Raw genomic sequence first — 22,624 nt, forward strand, 5'->3', positions numbered from 1 at the left:
TGCTCCCCCTAAACCCTTTGTTCCTTAACCCTTAACCTCCATGATCTACGAGGGAGACGAGTTCTCCACCATGTACTCTACCCTGAATCTTGGATCCTCCTTCTAAACTCTAGAACCTCCTTCTAAACCCTGGAACCTTTTTCTAAAGCTTGGAACCCCTTCTAAACCGTGGAACCCCTTCTAAACCCTAGAACCTCCTTCTAAACCTAGAACCTCCTTCTAACCCTAGAACCTCCTTCTAAACTCTGAAACCCCCTTCTAACCCTTAAACTCCTCCTAAACCCTGCAACCACCAATGAAGGCAAAAGCCTTCATTACCTCAACCATGATGATACACGTTCCTTTTACACATGCATGCACTTTGTTTGCTTACCACACTTAAGCCTACGTCTCTAATCGGAACATGACTCGAGGTCCTAAGCTACACGTATACTACAAACGACAATCCCAATATATCTATAGGTGACAACAAGCCTCGGAACCCTGCATACTGAGAGAGTCCTACTCTTGCTACGAAAGCAGTAGGAAAGAGCCAACACATTTTCTTACAACAACTGCATTGGTTCTATTTTAGTGCGGTGGTTACACAAAGCTAAATATTTTGCTTCATTGAAAAGTTAATCCCAAATGAAGGAAAATGTGTTTTCTTGTGCAACCATTGTACTAGTTTCATTTTAGTACAGGTTGCACTTAATTCTAATCCAAGGAAAATGTATTTCCTTGGAACCATCATGATGGTTCTTGGAACTATTTTAGTGTTGCTTGCTATTAATACTAAAACTAAGGAAAATGTGTTTTTGTGTGCACCAGTTTCTTATGGAACGACTGTAACCAGCAATGACTGATACCAGCAAACGATTGCTACCACCAACGATGATTGCAATAATAGTATTATTTACATTAAATTTGAAACTTAAAAGAGATTACACTCAATGAGTATAACAAATCAACCATTTTTGAGAGAAAAAGTTGAACAAAGGAAATACATCCAAATACAAAATTTAACAACTTAGCAATTAAAACATATTTCATTCATTTTGGATTCGTATGTCTACATTTGGACTAATCCTAAAAATTCTTTCTATTATTCATGGGCGGTGTACCAACCGCATCTGCAGCTAAGAAGTCAGTGACATAAATGCACAACGGTCACCTTGGCATATCACAAGTGGAGATCGATATCTCAACACTCCCCCTCGAGCTCAATCCCAATTCTTGCACACCAAGCAGGTCTCTAAACTTGCGCAGCTTCTCTGCGCCCAATGCCTTCGTGAATATGTCAGCTACCTGATCCTCTGTGCTAACATAAACTAGATCAATAAAACCTACTAGAACCTTCTCCCCCACATAGTGGTAATCCACCTCAATGTGCTTTGTTCTAGCATGATAGACTGGGTTATTTGCCAAGTGTATACTGCTCATGTTGTGACAATAAATGACAATCGGCCCATCTGTAGACTGATGCAAATCATAAAGCAGCTTATGCAACCAAGCTGCTTCACATGCAGCCATTCCTAAACCCCTGTATTCAGCCTCTGCGCTTGACAAGGCAACTGTAGGCTATTTCTTGCTGCTCCAAGTGACTTCAGCACTCCCAAAAGAAAATACATATCCACTGGTAGATTGTCTATTAGAAATACTACCAGCCCAATCAGCATCAGTGTATCCATGCAGTTGTATCTGAACCCTAGTCTCATAAAATAGTCCATACTGCAATGTGGACTTCACATACCTTAGTATGTGTCTAGCCGCATCCAAAAGCAATTTCCTTGGAGCCTTCATAAACTGACTTACCAATCCAACAACATAGCTCAAATCTTGCCTGGTAATAGTCATATAAATCAAACTTCCTACTATGCGTCTGTACATAGTTGGGTCTTCCAGAAGCTCACCTGCATCTGAACTCAACTTCATATTCTGATCCAAAGGAACTGAAATAGGCTTATAGCCTGTCATCCCATATTTGGACAACATGTCCAATCCATACTGCCTCTGCAAAAGCCATATCCCACTTGTGGATCTAATCACCTCAATGCCCAAGAAGTAATGTAGCTCTCCCAAATCCTTCATCTCAAACTCCTGCTTCAATAGCATTTTCACATGAAGCTTATCTTCATCACTATCACTTGTGGTGATCAAATCATCAACATAAATGACAAGCAGCATAATACCTTTCTCTATTTTTCTTACATAAAGTGAAAAATCTGCCGTGGAAATCTGAAAACCAATAGTGACAAGATATTGTCCTATCTTGTCAGACCATGCTCTGGGTTCTTGCTTCAAGCCATACAAGGCTTTGTTCAACCTGCAAACAAACTCAAGATGAACAACATGCACATAACCTAGTGGCTACTCCATATAGACCTCTTCTTGCAAATCAGCATGCAAGAAGGCATTCTTTACATCCATCTGATGTAAAGACCATCCCTTCGATGCAGCCATAGCAATGACTACTCTTACAATTGCTATCCTTGCAACCGAACTGAATGTTTCTTCATAATCAATGCCATATGTCTGTGCATACCCCTTGACAACTAATCTTGCCTTGTATCTACTCACAGAACCATTTGCATTGTGCTTTACCTTATAAACCCACTTGCAGCCAACCACTTGCAGCCAATTGCATTCTTGTCTTTAGGCAAAGGCACCAATTCCCATGTAGCATTTGCTTCCAAGGCATCTATTTCTTCATCCATGGCTTTCTCCCATTTTTCTTTTCCCATGGCTTGCTCAAAAAAAGTGGGTTCTAGTTCTTGTATCGCTTTGACCATAAAGGCATAGTGAATGGCTATAAATCCATCATATTTCAGCCTATCCATAGGATACTTGACTCTGGTAGACCTGTGCAAAATAGGCTCACTACCAAGTGCTCTAAAAACATCCCTTGTCTTCCTTACTCCAGGTGGAATAACAAAAGGAATACCCAACTCATCATCAAGGCTCTGTTCTGAGCCACTCGATTCACCATCCAGATAAGAATGACCTACATTCACATCAGCCGTTGGCTGATCTACTTTCTCTTTTCCTTTTCGTGATACTTGCATGCCACTATCTGCATTGCTTTGAGGAGATTCTTCTGATCTCAATCTGCCTGTCCATGGCGAAGTATGTGAACCACTGCTAGAGGACACTAGGTCCACTAATATTTTGTGATTGCTGCTGTGAATTCTATGCAGCATTACCATTTTGTGCATCTACATCATCAATCACATTTACTGGTCTATACCAGCTGCTCATCTCATAAAAAACAACATCTCTACTCGCTATAAACTTACAAGTAGAAGCATTATAGCATCTATACCCTTTCTGTTGCAGAGAATATCCGATAAAGATGCACTTCTCAGTTTTTGGATCCAACTTGGATCTCAACTCATTTGGCACATGAACACAGGCAATGCAACCAAAATACTTTCAAATGAGAAATATCTGGTTTCCTACTAGTATACCTCTCCTCTAGTGTCATGCCATGTATTGCTGTAGTGGGAGTCCTATTCATTATGTAGATTACTAAAGCAACTGCTTCAACCCAATAAAAATCTAGCAGGTCTTTTTCGTTGAGCATGGCATGAGATACCTCTCCAATATGCATGTTTTTCCTTTCTACAAGTCCATTTTGTATGACTGCATGAATATTGCTGCTTTATGCCATGCTCCTGTAGGAATGTTGCAAACTCATTTGAGAGGTACTCTCCCCCTCCATCTGACCTTAGGCATTTTATTTGCAAGCCTGTTTCTTTCTCAACCATAGCTTTAAAAGCTTTGAAATGCCCAAGCACTTTACTTTTTTTTTCATAAAATACACCCAAACTTTTTTGCTGTAGTCATCAATAAAAGTGACAAAATAATGATAGCCTCCAATAGATGCAGCTTTAGTAGTCCAGACATCAGAGTGGATTAATTCCAATGGCCTCTTACTCTCTTGAACATGTCTAGGAAATGGTTTCCTTGCTTGTTTTCCAAATTGAGAGGCTTCACATACCTTATGCATTTTTGCAACCTTAAACTTAGGCAATCCTGCAACAATATTTTGGGCCTCCATTAATTTAAGTTTGTACATTAACATGATCAATGCGTTTATGCCAGATATCAATATCTGCAACTACACCGGTCCCATGTGCAAACATTGCTGCACTCGATTCAGGACTCTGTTCGCATCCAACATAAACATCCTACCCTTCTTCTTCCCTTTTGCTATCAAGCGACCTTTATTTTTCATATCCTCAACAAAGCATCCATGAGGATTAAATCTGACCTGCAGGCCCTCCTCAACCATTTGACCAACAGAAACCAGGTTCTTGGTGATGTTTGGGACATGAAATACATCAGACAGGTATTTCTTTTTCCCATCCTGCATAGACAAAGGAATTTTACCAATCTACACAATAGGATGTGCAGTATCATCACCAGTCTCCACAAATCTTGCATCCATTCTGCATGACCTGTCATGTGGTTTGATGCACCTAAGTCATGATACCACACATCATTGCTTTCTTTTGCACTTGTCACAGAATTGGTCATGTGCTGTACCATAAACAAATGCTCATTTCTGTCATCACCCTCTCTATTAGAGGATGCATAATTGCCTTGCTGTAATTTTCCATTCATAATGTTATTCTGGCTTTTATAGCAATCTTTAGCCATATGATCCATTTTACCACAGTAGTAGCATTCAACATTGCTATTTGCATTTTGGCCTCTCTGCCATCCACCACAACCTCTTTAGCTCCCCCTGCCTCTAAGGTTACCACGTCCTCCTCGATAGGACTAGTTTTCTTGAATTTGCTACATATTCTGATTTTTGCCACGGCCTTCAGATCGGCCTGCTCTACCTCTGCCTCTACCTCTTCCAGCATTTGAGTAGAAGATAGTTTCTTTTGAAGTTCCTCCTGAAGAAGATGCACCACCATTTCTCTGCTCTTTAGAAATTAGAAGAGCAATCAACTCCTCGAAATCAGGAAATTTTTCACGGACGGCAATGGATGTCCGGAACTGTCCATAATCCTTTCCTAGACCATTCAAGGTCACAGAAACTAAATCATCATCTTCCATTGGTGACCCAATGGAAGCAAGTGCATCTGCAATCTTCTTCACCTTCATGTGGTAGTCATTGGTGCTCATATTTTCTCTGTGCACATTATGCAACTCCTAGTTGAGTTGCATTTTCCTGGCTTGTGTATTTGTGCTGTACATTTTTGTCAAAGTATCCCACGCCTCTTTGGGCGTGCTTGCATCTTGAATATGCACAATCATAGAATCTAAAATACTAATAGATAGCTAGTACATAACTTTTCTGGCTCTCTCCAACTATCCTTTAATTTCATGCAACTCTTATTGATTGGGAACATTAGGAATAAGTGGTTCTTGTTCTGCTCCAGTAATGAACTCCCAATAGCCTTTTCCCTTAAGGAAATTTGTCATTCTAAACTTCCATGCTTGGAAGCTGTTCTTGTTAAGCTTTTCAGTGACTATCTGTGAAAGAGCATTAGATGCCATTATAGAACACTGCAAAAATATTCTGTCACTGCAAAAAACACAACTTCTGTCTCACAAGGGCAGATCTGCAAAACTACCGAAAGTGGTATTTGACCACATAGTCACTTCCTAGTGATGATTTTGCATCAATAGGCAGTAAGAATGATTCTGTCACTCACAATATCTCTACGGATAGGCATATGATGCAATTTATGTGGCAAATTTTCATCGACCTGTAGAACAATAATCGCACAACCAAAACAGGGCACTTTTCTGAGTGTTGTGACATGAACTTGGGGGTAATAAACTTCACGCACCTCTTCACTTCCTACTGCTTTTGAACTGACTGACAAAGATATTTATCATTGGGAATGGGACATCAAAAAGAAGCTTTTATGCCAAGATACCACACCATACTTTCCTCCCTCAGATGAGAATGAAGATGGTAACATCCCAAGTGATGTTGTACTCAAGCATAGGGCGAAGGAAAGGATCAACAGAGGCCATAATCTCAGCGAGCCGGTCTGCGCCAAAGAGAAGAGTGATACGTTGTTGAAAGAAGATCTTGCAGCTCAACATGACATGAACTTGTGAAGATAGTGGGAGAGAAGGAAAGAGTCTCACTTGTAGCTTTCTCACATATACAATGGGGGAATACATACAAAGGTGGAGGCTGAAAACAATTTTCCTATTCTTAGTTGTGTAAGCCAAAAGAACTCTAGTACAAAGAAATAGAAGAACCCTATATGTGGGTCTCAAACCAAACTCAGCTAACTAAGGTGGCATACTAACTGAGCCACGAACTAGAGTACATAAGGATAGCTGTCATCCAGCTATTATTCATGGGTGGTGTACCAACTGCATCTGTAGCTAACAAGTCGGTGATATAAATGCACAACGGTCACCGTGGCATATCACGAGTGGAGCTCGATATCTCAACACTCCCCCTCAAGCTCAATCCCAATTCCTGCACACCAAGCAGGTCTCTGAACTTGCGCAGCTTCTCTGTGCCCAATGCCTTCGTGAATATGTCAGCTAGTTGATCCTCTGTGTTGACATAAACTAGATCAATAAGACCTAGTAAGACCTTCTCCCGCACATAGTGATAATGCACCTCAATGTGCTTTGTTCTAGCATGATAGACTGGGTTATTTGCCAAGTGTATACTGCTCATGTTGTCACAATAAATGACAACTAGCCCATCTTTAGACTGATGCATATCATTAAGTAGCTTATGCAACCAAGCTACCTCACATGCAACCATTGCTGCACCCCTGTACTCAGCCTCTGTGCTCGACAAGGCAACTGTAGGCTGTTTCTTGCTGCTCCAAGTGACTGCAACACTCCCAAAAGAGAACACATATCCACTGGTAGATTGTCTATCTGAAATACTCCAAGTCCAATCAGCATCAGTGTATCCATGCAATTGTATCTGAACCCCAGCCTCATAAAATAGTCCATACTGCAATGTGGACTTCACATACCTGAGTATGCGTCTAGCCGCATCCAAATGCAGTTTCCTTGGAGCTTGCATAAACTGACTTACCAATCCAACATCATAGCTCAATAGTCATATAAATCAAACTTCCTACTATGCGCCTGTACATAGTAGGGTCTTCCAGAAGCTCACCTGCATCTGCACTCAGCTTCACGTTCTACTCCAAAGGAACTGAAATAGGCTTACAGCCTGTCATCCCATATTTGAATAGCATGTCCAATCCATACTGCCTCTGCAAGAGCCGTATCCCACTTGGTGATCCAATCACCTGAATGCCCAAGAAATAATGTAGCTCTCCCAAATCCTTCATCTCAAACTTCTGCTTCAATAGCATTTTCACATGAAGGATATCTTCATCACTATAACCTGTGATGATCAAATCATCAACATAAATGACAAGTAGCATAATACCTTTCTCTGTTTTTCTCACATAAAGTGAGAAATCTGCCTTGGAAATCTGAAAGACAATAGTGACAAGATACTATCCTATCTTGTCAGACCATGCTCTAGGTGCTTGCTTCAAGCCATACAAGGCTTTCTTCAACCTGCAAACAAACTCAGGATGAACAACATGAACATAACCTGGTGGCTGCTCCATAAAGACCTCTTCTTGCAAATCACCATGCAAGAAGGCATTCTTTACATCCATCTGATGTAAAGACCATCCCTTTGATGCAGCCATAGCAATGACTACTCTTACGATTGCCATCCTTGCAACCGGACTGAATGTTTCTTCATAATCAATGCCATATGTTTGTGCATACACCTTGACAACTAATCTTGCCTTGTATCTGTTCACAGAACCATCTGCATTGTGCTTCACCTTATAAACCCACTTACAGCCAATTGCATTCTTGTCTTTAGGAAAAGGCACCGATTCCCATGTAGCATTTGCTTCCAAGGCATCCATTTCTTCATCCATGGCTTTCTCCCATTTTTCTGTTCCCATGGCTTGCTCAAAAGAAGTGGGTTTTGGTTCCTGTATCACTTTGACCATATAGGCATACTGAGTGGCTATAAATCCATCATATTTCAGCCTATCCACAGGATACCTAGCTCTGGTAGACATGTGCAAAGTAGGCTCACTTCCAGGTGCTCTCAAAACATCCCTGGTCTTCCTTACTCCAGGTGAAACAATAGAAGGAATACCCAACTCATCATCAATGCTCTGTTCTGAGCCACTAGATTCACCATCCACATAAGAGTAACTTGCATTCACATCAAACATGGGGCTGATCTACCTTCTCTTTTCCTTTTTGTGATACCTACATACCACTATCTGCATTGCTTTGAGGAGATTCTCTTGATCTCAATCTGCCTGTCCATGGCGAAGTATGTGAACACTACTAGAGGACACTACAGGTCCACTAATATTTTGTGATTGCTGCTGTGAATTCTGTGCAGCATTACCATTTTGTGCATCTACATCATCAATCACATTTAGTGGTTTATACCAGCTGCTCATCTCATCAAAAACAACATCTCTGCTCACTGTAAACTTACGAGTAGAAGTGTTATAGCATCTATACCCTTTCTGTTGCAAAGAATAACCAATAAAGATGCACTTCTCAGCTTTTGGATCCAACTTGGACCTCAACTCATCTGGCACATGAACATAGGCAATGCAACTAAAAATTTTCAAATGAGAAATATTTGGTTTCCTACCAGTATACATCTCCTCTGGCATCATGCCATGTATTGCTGCAGTGGGAGTCCTGTTCATTATGTAAATTGCTATAGCAACTGCTTCAGCCAAATAATAATCTGGTAGGTCTTTTTCATTTAGCATGGCCCGAGATACCTCTCCAATATGCCTCTTTTTTCGTTCTGCAAGTCCATTTTGATGTGGGGTATGACTGCATGAATATTGCTGCTTTATGCGATGCTCCTGCAGGAACCTTGCAAACTCATTTGAGAGGTACTCTCCCCCTCCATCTGACCTTAGGCATTTTATTTGTAGGCCTATTTCTTTTTCAAGCATAGCTTTAAAAGCTTTGAAATGCTCATATTTTCTCTCTGCACATTGTGCAACTCTTGCTTGAGTTGCATTTTCTTGGCTTGCGTATTTGTGCTATACATTTTTGCCAAAGTATCACATGCCTCCTTTGGCGTACTTGCATCCTGAATATGCACAATCATAGAATTTGAAATAGCGATAAACAGCCAGTACATAACTTTTCTAGCTCTCTCATGCCATCCTTTAAATGCCTGCATTTCGTGTTGATTGGGAACATTAGGAAGAACTGGTTCTTCTTCATTTCCTATAATGAACTCCCAATAGCCTTTTCCCATAAGGAAATTCGTCATTCTAAACTTCCATGCTTGGAAGTTGTTCTTGTCAAGCTTTTTAGTGACAATTTGTGAAAGAGAATCAGACGCCATTACAAAACACTGCAAAATATTCTGTCACTGCAAAAAACACAGCTTCTGCCTCACACACGGGCAAATCTGCAAAAGTGACAAAAGTGGTATTTGACCACACAGTCACTTCCTACTGAGGATTTTGCATCAATAGGCAAGAAGGATGATTCTGTAACTCCCAGTATCTCTGCGCATAGGCATATGATGCAATTTCTGTGGCAACATTTCACTGACCTGCAGAGCAGTGGTCGCACAGCAAAAACAGGGCCTTTTTCTTAGTGCTTGCGGAGAACTTCTGCCTCCAAAACGGGCCCCGAAATGGCCTCGAATCAAAAAAATAAAGTCACCAAGGGCTTGCCCTCACCCGCATCATATATTGCCCTCTCGCCACAATACAAAGGGTGTCTCAATCTGAGACAATGCACTCTTGCACTTTTCGGCTGTGCTATCTGGAGAGATTTGCTCCCAAACTCGAAAAAGGAAAGCAACACTGGTCCTCTTACTAGGACACCGTGAAATTGGTTTGCTTTCTTGAGCTCCTTACCACAAACCAGGCTCTGATACCATGTGAAGATAGTGGGAGAGAAGGAAGGAGTCTCACTTGCAGCATTCTTACATACACAATGGGGGAATACACACAAAGGTGGAGGTTGAAATCAGTTTTCCTCTTCTTAGTTGTGTAAGCCAAAAGAACTCTAGTACAAAGAAATAGAAGAACACTATATGTGGGTCTCAAACCAAACTCAGCTAACTAAGGTGGCATACTAATTGAGCCATGAACGAGAGTACATAAGGATAGCTATCATCCAGCTATTATTCGTGGGCGGTGTACCAACCACATCTGCAGCTAACAAGTTAGTCACATAAATGCACAACGGTCACCTTGGCATATCATAAGTGGAGCTTGATATCTCAATAGAACTGATATATATCAAGGAGTTTGAAGGGGCTGATTGGGTCGAATGAGTAGATTCCGAGGAAACATTGCACCTCCTTCATAAACACCTTTACACTTAGCTCAAAACACTCTACAAACTATCATTAAACACAGAGGCCTATAACTTTCACTAGAGACATGATATTAAAGATTCAAACACACAAAGAGATGCAGCTTAAGATGGGCTTCGCGCTTATATAAGTTTCGTTGAAAACAGATAGACGGTTGAAGAGATATGGACAGTTTACTGGAAGGGAGTAAAAACTATCATGAAAACAGAATGTCAGACACAGAGACTCATAACATTTTGCAACAATATCTGATTCACAATATAAGCACATAGAGATGTGCACTTAAAGAGAGCTTTGCGTTGATATATGTTTCGTAAGAAATAGAGAAGTGGCCAAAAAGTTATGGACAGTTTACTAGACGGGGATAAAAACTATCATGAAAACAAACTGTCAGACACAGAGACTCATACATTTTTGTAGCAATATTTGATTCAAGATTTGATCATAGGAACATGCGCCTTAAAGAGAGCTTCACGTTAATATAAATTTCATTAAAATCAGACTACCGAGTAAGAAGTTATGAGCAAAACACCAAAAGGGTGTCAAACTGTCATGAAAACTATCCTCCACCCATGCTAATTTCGCCTGAGCAAGACGCTCCCTCAAGACTCCACCTTCATCAACGATCCACCCCTCATATATTTCGCCTAGAAGAGAGGAAGAAGTTTGCATGGTGGCTCGGGAAACCGATGGACCATGTGTGCACAGTGAGCGGCCGAATAGAAAGAACTTTTAAGGCTTTGAAAGAAAGAAAAGGGAAGAGACACTCAAGAGAGAGAGAAGCTGAAGTGACCTTCATTACCAATAGACTGAGAATCCACCCCAACACTATAACCACAAGGGAGAAAAAGAGGTTTCATATATACAAGAGGGAGCGAAAGCTCCAAGACTACTCATACAGAGAGATGGACTCAAGAGTCTAGATAAGAGAATATCTACAAGGGGGAGAGAAGGCTCATGGAAGAGGCTTAAGGAGACTAGAGCTACAACAACATGAGGACTAATGGTGGAAGAGATTAATGAACAAGGGAGAGGAGGGCTTATTTTATAGAGATTTTGTTAGGTACCTCCTTCACCCATTTATAATTGCTGCATGTAGATTCCTTTCCCCATCAATCACATAAGCACGTATGTCACCATCCATGTACTTTTTGGCTACTCTTGCCATGTGTCCCATCACAAGATGCTCAAGACTCTTAAAATATTGAGAAAGTCAAGAGTCTCCTCACATGGAGCCCATAGGGACCCTCTCTTCTCCACATGTCCACATCCTCCTTATTCCACATAGGAATTCTAGAAGGATTCCTCTTAACTTCACACTCCTCCACATGCCTTCCACATGCTTGGCATGTGGCCTCTCTTATATTATTGGAACACATGGACATGAGCCCACCTCTTTATATGACTCACTCTTCCTATTTTCTAAGAACTCCATAATATCCCATACACAAATAACTCTCACCCGATACCAAGGTATTTATAATTCATACCTATGGTATTTACAATGAGCCATTCCACTCATCCTCTCAATCCGATATAATATCATAGAAAATAGAAATAAGTGAGAGCCACTAGGCTATCACCCTATACTCAAACTCTTATCAAACATAAGGAAAAACAATACCAATGCCAAATTACAAATATCAGAGGATTTGTTGGCCCTGAAGGTGGTCGAGCATAGAAGAATTTAAGGCGATACTCATTGATGCATCTGGGTATCACCATGCTGTCAATATCCTCAAGCTGATAGGTTCCATTGGTGACATTCATATACATCCTTATGGAAACGTGGCCAAAAGTAACCAATCTCTACTTCTATTGTGGAGTTAACCCTCAAGGAAACATGCCTTCTTCCACATATTGCTGAACATCTTGCAGTTCTGGCCACCCAGTGTCTACCCAAGAAACCATCCCTTGATCTTATACTATAATGGCTTGAGTAGCCAACTCATCTGTCCTTTGAGTTTCTTTTCTGTTTATATGAATAAACTTGCAAAAATCAAACTGACTACATAGTGCCATAGCCTTTTGATTAAGCTCCTCCAAATGAGGACTTCTTGTCTTGTAATGCCCTTGCATTTGATTTATAATAAGCTGAGAATCTCCTCTTACTTCCAATTATTTATGTTGACTTTGAAGACAACCCTCCAGACCAAGAATCAAAGCATTATACTCAGGTGCATTGTTAGTTGTGATACCTGGAAGCTCTTGTCCTCTTGCCCATACTTCTTGACCTTTAGAATTCATCAAGACCATCCCCCCGGCTCCTTGTTGGTGTGAAGGACTAAAAGCCCCATTAAAATACAAAACAAAAGCTATTGGTGGTATATCCCTTTCATCTTTAATGTTCTCCTTACATTTCTTTTCTTCTCCTAGATCCTCTCATCCTATGAGCAAATCTGCCATAGTGGACCTAGTGGTATTTTCAGTGACAAATCTCCCCCTAGGATTAGGCTTGCAAACTAGATATGCTAATACAGACTGAGAGGTAAGGGAGAAAAATGGTTGAGGTAATAAGAAGGAGCGAAACTTTTTGACTGAAAACACCAAAGAGAGAGCTTGCTGCTCTATTTCTTCATACCTTGTTTCCACCTCTGTAAGCTATCGACTGGCATAATAGATGGGTTGCATTCTACTTGCCTCTCCTTTTTGTAGCAATACAGCACCAACTGAATGCAAAGATACACATGGATTTACATAAAAGTCTTGAGACCAATCAGGGGGCTTCAATATTGGGCCCTTACTCATGGCCTCCTTAAGTTGCTGGAAAGACTCTTGTTGCTCCACACCCCATTGGAAAGAAACTCCTTTTCTTGTCAACAATTTCATGGGATGCACTATCTTTGTGAAATCATCACAAAAGCGTTGATAATACTTGCTCTTTCCTAGAATTCTACGAACACCAGTGACACTCTCAGGACTTGGCAATGCCATGATTGCTTGAACCTTGTCAAGATCCATTTGCAGGCCTTCTTTAGACACAATATGCCCCAACAAGACTACTTTTATTAGAGCCAAATGACACTTGCTAGGATTTAGACACCCTTTTGCTTCATCAATCCTAGCTAAGGCCATCTTTAACTTCTCCATGTGATCTATGCATCGAGAATAAATGCAAAAATTATCCAAAAACACCCTTATGAACTTTCCCAAGTAAGGCTCTAGGACTTGACTCATGAACCTTTGAAACGTAGCTGGTGCATTGGTCAATCCAAAAGGCATGACTCTGTAAGCAAAAACTCCCCAAGGTGTGACAAATGATGTTCTCTTTTGATCTTCCTCCCAAATACGAATTTGAAAGTACCCAAAATACCCATCACATACAGAATACATCTCATGCCCTGCTACTTGGTCTAGTATTTCATCTTAGAATGGCAAAGGAAAATGATCCCTCTTCCCTCTTAGTGCATGCATTCAAAGGATGAAAGTCCACACAAACCCGTCACTTATTTCCTTTCTTTGCTGTGACAACTATAGGAGATATCCATTCTAAATCATCAACAGGAAAGATGAATCCCGCCTCAAGTAGTTGTGTTACCTCTTTCTTTAGTGCCTTAGCTTGGATCACCCCCAATCGCCTTAAGTGTTGCACAACTGGCTTGCTTTCTGGCTTCAACTCAATATTGTGCTCCACAAGAGAGACTGGTCGAACCTGTGAATAGCTTGTTGCAAAGAGACATGGAAAATCATCTAACATATCCAAGTACTGGAGCTTCTCACTACCTGATAGAGAATCACCAAGAAGCTCTTCATTGCATTGGTGTCGTTTAGTGTGCTCCACATCCTCCACATGAAGTGTCTCTACAAGATCTTCTTGCACCACCACCTTGTTCCTTCCTGACTCATCCCGATCAGCACCAAGACAAAGACCAAAGGCCACTCCTTCCATCTCACCCTCTGAGTTGGACTCCTCGGAGCTACACCCTGTCTCTTCTTCTGCATCCGTTAAGTCAGAGCTTGAACTCTCTGATGTTGAAGACTCCTCCTTGACAACTTCCTTTTTGCGGCTTCTGATGTTGTACCGCACCTTCTTATCATTTCCCTGCAAAATCAATTCTCTAGTATCCCACTTTTGAACAGCCTTCACCTTGCATAGCCAAGGCCTTCCCGAAATCAATGGATAGGCACGTGCATCTGGCTTGGTAGGGATCACCTGAAGAGTAGTCAGCACAAAAATTCCACATACATCCACTTCTAGATTCTTCACACCTCCCAAGGTCTTAACCCTAGTGTTGTCAGCCAATTTGATGCGATAAGGAGAAGTAGTACTAGAGTATTTTAAATCAGCATCTATCATGGTCTTCTCACTCATGACATTAATTGATGCACCTCCATCAATATACACATTAGAAATCACTTGACCATCAATGATCACATCAACCCCAGGTACATCATCACCAACATCTATATCTACCTTTTTAACAACAGGAATGGCACTTTTCTTCTTTTTCTTCTTTGACACTCTTGTGCTTGCTAGCTTTCCCCATTCCTTTTGTAGTTTTGGAGACAAAGAAAGTAATTGACCAAAGGTTATATGAGCATCCTTTTCTTTAAGGTCAGATAACAAGTCATAGCTTTCAATTCCTTGTCCTAAAGGAAAGTCTGATTGGCTGATTCTCCTTCTAGATGTCTTATTTTTCTTACTACGGTGTTTCTCTCCCTAATGTTCCTCATCTACTTCTTCCTTGCTTTCTTCTTCATCTTTTCTTTACCATGCCCCCGTTTAGCCATCATTACCTCTCTTTCCTCATCCCCCGAAGAAGCTTCTAACAAGGATACTTGTTTCTCTTCTTTCTTTCTCAATCTAGGACACTCAGGGCAATAGTGACCTTTTTCATTACATTCATAGCAAGTGATCCCACTCTTATCTCGAGGCCCATCTTCACTCTTTGGTGCTCTAGGTTGTCATGCATTAACCAAATGCAATTTCAAATCAGCAAACTCTGCCATCAATTGGGAGATATTATCATCTAACTCAGAGAACTTTGATACCTGAGGAGTGCCCATTATCTCTACCTTAGAAGTTGAAGCTATTGAAGACACAAAAGAGGATTCGATCTTTAGAGAAGCTTCTTTCTTGGTCGCAATGCGAAGTGCCTCCATGTATGTTGTTGGATCTTTACTCATTACTTTTGAGTGAAGACGAGGCTCCAAAGCCATAACAAATTTGCTTATCTTTAAGTGCTCCATCCCTGAGAGATTTTGAGGGGCCGATGATGCAGATGCCACAGCTCGCAAAGCTACCCTTTCATACTTTGTCCATAAAGTTTCATATTGGATTGCCAATGCAGAGACCAACTCACCCTCTCCTTGATAGAACCAGTCCAACTGCAACATCAAAGAATTTGGCAACTCCAGTGCCCCAAATCTCTGCTTCATTGCTGCCATCACTTGGTCCCAGTCCTTCTTGGTAGAGTCCAGCAAGGTCTCATGCCAAGTCAAGGCTACACCTTCAAGAAAATCAAGCAAAATCTCTACCCGATCCTTCATGGACCATCCAAAAAGCTGACATCCTTGAACAAAATCCCAAAGATAAGACTCTGGGTCTTCCCCTTGGGTCCCTCGAAACACTGGAATCTTCACCATGATGAAACACAAAAAGGAAACACCAAGATCCAACTAATATCCCAAACAATATTCAAACAAGATCCCACAGAGCCTTAGTATACCAAGACCAACTTATTATGCATAACCACTTGTTGAAAACCCTCCACAATGTGATCCTCAACAAAATCTTCAAAAATAAGTGACCAACCAGCACCATGAAAACATTGTGTATACATGCATTCTAGAATCATCCTTCTTGTTTGCCGAAGCAGCATGCTTCACAAACTTTTCCAAGAAATTGTAGCTTCGAAATTCCAATTGCCATATTCTGATTCCTGAGATCTAACAAGTACTTGAAGTTGACATGACCATATCTCTTGTGCCATTTTGCAGATAGTGGCATCTGTTGCATTTGAGCTAACATGGCATGCTTATCTGGTACTGTAGCTAGCATTTTGTATAAGCGTCCTTCCTTGACACCTTTTGCTACTAGCTGACATCTTTTGGATTTGTCTCTGGTAGTGCATTCATCACCGTCAAAGATGACTTTGTAATTGTGTTTCGTCATTTGACCTACTGACAAAAGGTTCTTGCTGAGCTTCGAAACATAGAGCACATCTTTAACTAATCCTTTTCTACCAGTGAAATTGTTCATAGGGATAACACGTGTCGCTTGAACTGGATTTGGTGTATTGTCTGCTATGTAGATGACATTCTTCTGACCTTTTAATGGTTTCATCTCTGTGAACCATTCCTGATGATTTGTCATATGAGATGATGCACCGCTGTCGATGTACCAAGGATCCTATTCCACTTGGTCGACTTGATAGCTGAAATCCACTTTGGGATTGAAATCACTGTCTAGGTGCATTGTATCAGTCTGATGCAATTCCTCACTTGCAAGAAACATATTTCCATGTTCATTGGCAAAATGACTGTGACTAGAATGTCCACCACGATGATTTCCTCTTCCTCGGGAATTCCCTCGATTACTGCTGGTCGATTACTGCTGGATTGACCGCCTTGGTCATACTGCTTTTTGCAGCAATCTCTTTCATATTGTCCAAACTTGTGACAGTAGTTGCACTGAATGTTTGACACATTGGTGGATGCATTCCCTCATCCTTGAAATCTTCCTCGATTGGAATGATTTCCTCTTTGCTGATTCTGATGTTGCTGAGGCTGATGCTGATTCTGACTTTGATTTTGTTGATGATGACAACTTTTCTGGTATGATCTACCTCTGTTTCTGCCTTTGCCTCTACTTCTATCTAAAGCTGTGAATGCCTGATCATTAGAATGACCTTTACGTGCTTGAATTGCCTGAGTCCTGAGTTCTTCACCAAGTAGAACTGACTGAAGTTCTTCCAGTGTTGGAATTTTCCGTTGGATGGCAATACTCTCTAGATTCTCGTATCCTTCTCCTAGTCCATTCAGGATTACTTGAACCATTTCTACGGGATTCATAGTCTCTCCTGCTATTGCAAGTTGATTGTTATAGTCTTTAATGCGGAGTACATAAGCATGACCGGTTTCACTATTGTTGCGAAAACTTTGGTTGATCTAGTTTCTCAGCGTGAGAATCCTAGATGTGTTCTTGGACTCGTAGAGAGCTACGAACATATCCCATGCTTCTTTTGATGTCTTGACTATGTTGAGTTGTCCTAGCATGACATCTTGCACATTCTACTTGATCAGGTGATAGGCATACTTGTCTTTCTTATCCCATTCTTCTTGAGCTCGGGCAATGGTAGGATCTACTACTGGTGCGAAAAATGTTTGTGTAGATGTAGATCCCAATGTAGATCCCATTGTTGGTGCTATGACAACAGATGAAGTAGAGCTACTGGTGGCTAGATCGGCGAATGGTCTAGGTATAGACCCATCGACATACTCCCATTTGTCCTGAAGCACAAGAATGGTCTCCATTCAGTATTTCCATGTACCGTAATTAGAGTTGTCTAACTTAGCAGATGCCTCCAAATTGAGGTTGCTAGTCGACATGGTGCAAAAAATGTACTCAAAAGTGTCGTGAAGATCTCTGTATGAATCAACTGCAAATACATTGAATATTTCAAGTGAAATCTCTGTATCGTCAGTGAAGATAGAACTGCAGTATATAAAATTTGATCTGTGTTACAAGGCTTGTGGCAATGATGCCGAGAATAGCCAAGAGGCTTTATAAGGCTGAAAATGATGTGCACGATGCCGTGAGATAGCCGAATAGGCTTTACAATGGTGGCATGTGTGTGTGAAATCAAATGCTATCTGCCCACTGAATCAATCTGTAATGCCTCTGAATCTGAAGTATGCTCATTGAACTAATGAATGTAAGGTTTCAGGTAATGTAATGATGTGAAATCAGATGTGAGCATATGGACTGGTACTAGTCGGGAATTTCGGGCATGGCTTAGATTGGCAACTTGGGGAATTCAAAGCGTCCCCTCTATGGTGATCTAGTCTACTCTGATCTAGATCTAAACCAACCATTGATCGATGAAAGAACAGCAAATAATTCCTTTTCTTTTGTTCTTTTTAAGTGCTGGGTCAGATGCGTCGATGTAGAGGCAAATGTGCATGAAGGAAGTGGTTTTGTTGGCGAGGCTCAAATGTGAGTGTAACTTGTGCCGAAATGTGCATGTGATGTGACGAGTGCGTAGAGCATGAAAAAACGAGCGACTTTCCTTTTTGGTGTGCCCTCAAATTCTTCCTAGATCAAGAGATATGACTTGATCTAGGTGGAGGGGCAAAAGGAGTGCAAATGGTGCTCAATGATGATGTGTCACTGTGAGTCACATGCAGTGATGATGTGGCACTGTGCTTAGCAAGAGGTGTGCCTATGAAGCTCTATGCTGAGGTGGTAGGAGTGTGCACATGCAGTGTGTGCACAGTGTGCCTGGCAAGGGATTGTGCTTGCAGGGGGTCAGTGCTGAGGTGGCACAGATGATGTCAGCAAGGTGACATGGCAATGTTGACATGGCACTGATGACGTGGCACTGATGACATGTCCCTGATGACATGGCATAGGTGACGTGGTAGTCGGTGATGATGTGTCACTGATGATGTGGCACTGATGATGTGTCCTTGATGATGTGGCATAAGTGACATGGCAGTCGGTGATGATGTGTTATTGATGATGTGGCACAGGTGATGTGACAGTCGGTGATGATGTGTCACTGATGACGTGGCTTGCTTATGTGGCCGATGATGTGGCATTGTGGATAAGCTAATGACATGGCAAATAAGGTGCTGATGTGGCAAGGGGATAACGGTGACACGTGGCAGCTAATGTGTGGTGACACATGGCACATAGATAAGGTGATGATGTGGCAGATGCAAGAGTTTGCTGATGTGGGAGACGAAATAACATGTGGCACCGACAAAAAAATGATGTGGCAGTCGAAATCTTTTAGATGCCGACGGAATCTCAGGATTCCGTCGTCTTTTGTGATGGTCGACAGAGGCGACAGACTGAGCGATGGAGATGGCGCCTTGAAGTCGATGGAGACGGAGCGCTTTGGAGCTGGAGCTAAGTGGGCGACTGTCGGCATCGCTCGTGTGGTGTAACCGGAGCCGCTGGCGTGGATGGAGCTGTTGATCGTTGGAGTAGTGCTTGTTGAGCGTGGAGTCGCTATGAGTGCGTTAAGGTCGTTCGCATAGTTGTCGTGCTATGAGCAACTGATGGTTGTCGCGGGAGCCCCTAGCCTTAGAGCAGATGTCGATTGCGGAGAAGGCGTTTGGAGTTGCGTTATTGAAGGTTGATTGGCAGAGTAGCTTTGAGCTATAGGTCGTGAGCTCTAGGTTGATGAAGGAGCGTCGGTCTACAGAAGGTCGTTGGCGTGGCTCACTGGCTCATTAATTGAGGAGCTTCGTAGGTTGTCGAGATGCTTTGGAGAGCCGTGGTCGATAAAGCCTTACTACAGGGTTGATGGGATGGTACAGCCACCAAGGACAGTTGGTCGCACAGAGCTTTGGAGAACTCGTTGGAGGTGCAAAGCTTTGGAGCTGGCCTGTGACCGATAGCTAGTGTATGGAGGCTATAGCTGTGGTCCCTTAATGCTGAGTTTGCTGCACAGAGTGGCTATTGAAGATGCTGCTACTCAATGGAAATGCTTGGCTGTAGGAAGCTTTGGGGAGGAGCTGTCTTGTAGAGAACTCTACAATACAACTCTATCAAGCACTTTCTCTCTCCCTCAAAGGCTCAAAAGTACTCAGAGAAAGTACAAATCTCTCTTTCTCATAGATTTGAAATCAGAAACCTCCCTCTCTCTCATTGAATCTCCCAAGAAGCACTCAAGAAACTCTCTCTTTTTCGAAATTCTCTCAAAGAGATCTCTTTCTCTCAAGATTTTTCTTTCTCACAAATCTCAAAGCTCTCTCTCACTCAATGGACAGAAATTCCTCAAGTGGACAGAAATCTCTTTCATCAACAGAATGAAAGGATGCTCACCCAATCGGTGTCAATCTCTTGATCTCTCTTGCACTCTCAAGGATTGCAATGCCTCAGTGGAAGGCAAGGGAGCTCTGATACCATGACAAAATATGAAGAGGGGAGAGGAGAAGAGTGGAGATGAGGAGAGAGGGCACAGCTAGAGAGCACACCACAAATGACTAACTGTACACTAGATTTAGTTGAAAAAATAGAATATATACAAACCCTTTTAGGGTTAGGGTTAGGGTTAGGGGATCTAACCCTTTCCTTTATAGCACTCTATAAGGTTAGTGCTATGCACATATGATCACGTGATGGCGCTATGCACACATGATCACATGATGTTGAGCATGAACTCTCAACACACACATGGTCCATTCATTTCCCGAGATGCCATGCAAGCTTATTCCTCTCTTTTAGGCGAATTCTAGGGGTATTGGATCGTTGATAATTGTGGAGCCTTGAGGGAGTAGTTTGCTTAGGCGAAATCTACATGGGCAGATGGCAGTTAATATAGCAGTATTTGGCCTATAACTTTCTTCTCGGTGGTCTGGTTTCAATGAAACTTATATCAGTGTGAAGCTCTCTTAAGGGTCTCCCTCTTATTAATTAGTCTTTTGCATTGGGTCTAGGACAAGAAGTTATGAGTCTATTGATGGGATATCTCAAGGTGTATGCCCTAGGCACACCTTGATTTCTATGTGTGTGTGCTAGAGGCATAGTTAGGTGCCCATAAGCACTGTTAGGTGGTGGTAGAAGCGACATTGGATGATTGAGAGAATCTAGGAGTAGATTAAGGAGATGATTGTGGAGCTCAGAGGTCATCAGTGATGTCAGTGATCATGTAAGAGGTGCCTACATAAGGACCTCACCTTTCTTCATTCCATAAGCAAGAATTCTCAGTTTTTGTTCACTCCATGCTTTCCTTTCAGTTTACCAACATGGTATCAGAGCACTTTGATCCTCCTTGAGCCCACATGTGCCACATCATCTTCTTCTTCTCCATCTTCTTCTTCTTCATCTTCACCATTTCTTCCCTTTCTTCCTAAATCTTGCTAAGGCTTGTTCTCCCTTAGTTCTCCGCCATTCTCCAAGCCCTTCCTACTGGAGTCACCCCTTGGTTGGGCGAACTTCCACCTACAAGCAATTGAAAAAAAAATGTCTCTGCTGGCTGCCATTCTCCAAATAGCACATTTTTTGATCATTATTCTATTGCAAAATACTCCTTGCCTGCTACACCATTGCTCGAGCTCTCTTAGGAGTAGATGGATGACCTCAAGACGAACATTTTGAGTCACTTTACAGCCCATTTGGTTCAGTAACAAAGGAGAAAACGTCAAAACATAGGTTCAGACTGCAGTAACTCCCCCGAGCAATATCGCGTGCCATTTCACCCAACCTCTGTGCTGGATCTTCTCTGGTATATGAGCTTTCTTTTGCTTTAGAAAGTCCTCTTTTCTTTGCTTTGAAGAGTGAGATACAAGCCCTCCAAGTTCAAGCCTCTGTTTTGGACAATTTTGATAAGGTTGTGAGTGTGATGCTACATTAGATGCTACTTTAGCATTTCCGAGGTGTTAAAGTTTTGAAAAGCATCAGTACAACTATGGCTACAACTTTCTTTTAAGTTGCTATACCTGGATTTGCTTGGAATACTTTCATTTAGTCACCTCTATGAAGCATGCAAGTGAAAACATCATTGATTTGTAGTATGGATTTTTTGGTTGCAAGCCTTTGCTACTCTTCATGATTGTATCTTGAAGCTCTTCAAATCTTTCTAGCCTTGTAAGAGAGTAGACACTACCCATTCTAGGTTAGACCGTCTCATGGTTACCATCTTGAATATGGATAAGTTCAATGGTAAGGGCTTTCACACATGGTAGATGAAGGTTAAATTTGCATTGATGAGGGAAAACCTCTGGGGGCTTGTCAAACCGGCTTCAAATTTTTCTTCAATAGCCTCCAATGCTAGAGAATCCTCAGCTTCGACACACCTGGCAAGAGATCCTGCTAGAGAGGAGAAAGCCTATAGCATCATTGCCCTTGCCTTAGGAGATGACTATATTCATCACATCTCTGACTTAGAGTCTCCTTCAGAAGCTTGGCAGAAGCTTGAAATTATTTTTGGTGCTAGCTCTCACATCTTAAAATTGTCACTTAATATTGCTTTCTTTGAATTCAAGATGGTTAGTGGCACTCCTTTGGCTACCCATGTCAATTACATGCGGAGTCTCATGACTCAACTTGCTTCTATCAACTCTCCTATCACTACAGATGATGCAATGGCAGTGTTGCTCAAGAGTATGCCT

The sequence above is a fragment of the Dipteris shenzhenensis genome, chromosome 27 (genome assembly GCF_047967505.1).
Source record: "Dipteris shenzhenensis isolate YYH24624 ecotype China chromosome 27, Dip_SZ_1.0, whole genome shotgun sequence".
Lineage (NCBI taxonomy): Eukaryota > Viridiplantae > Streptophyta > Polypodiopsida > Gleicheniales > Dipteridaceae > Dipteris > Dipteris shenzhenensis.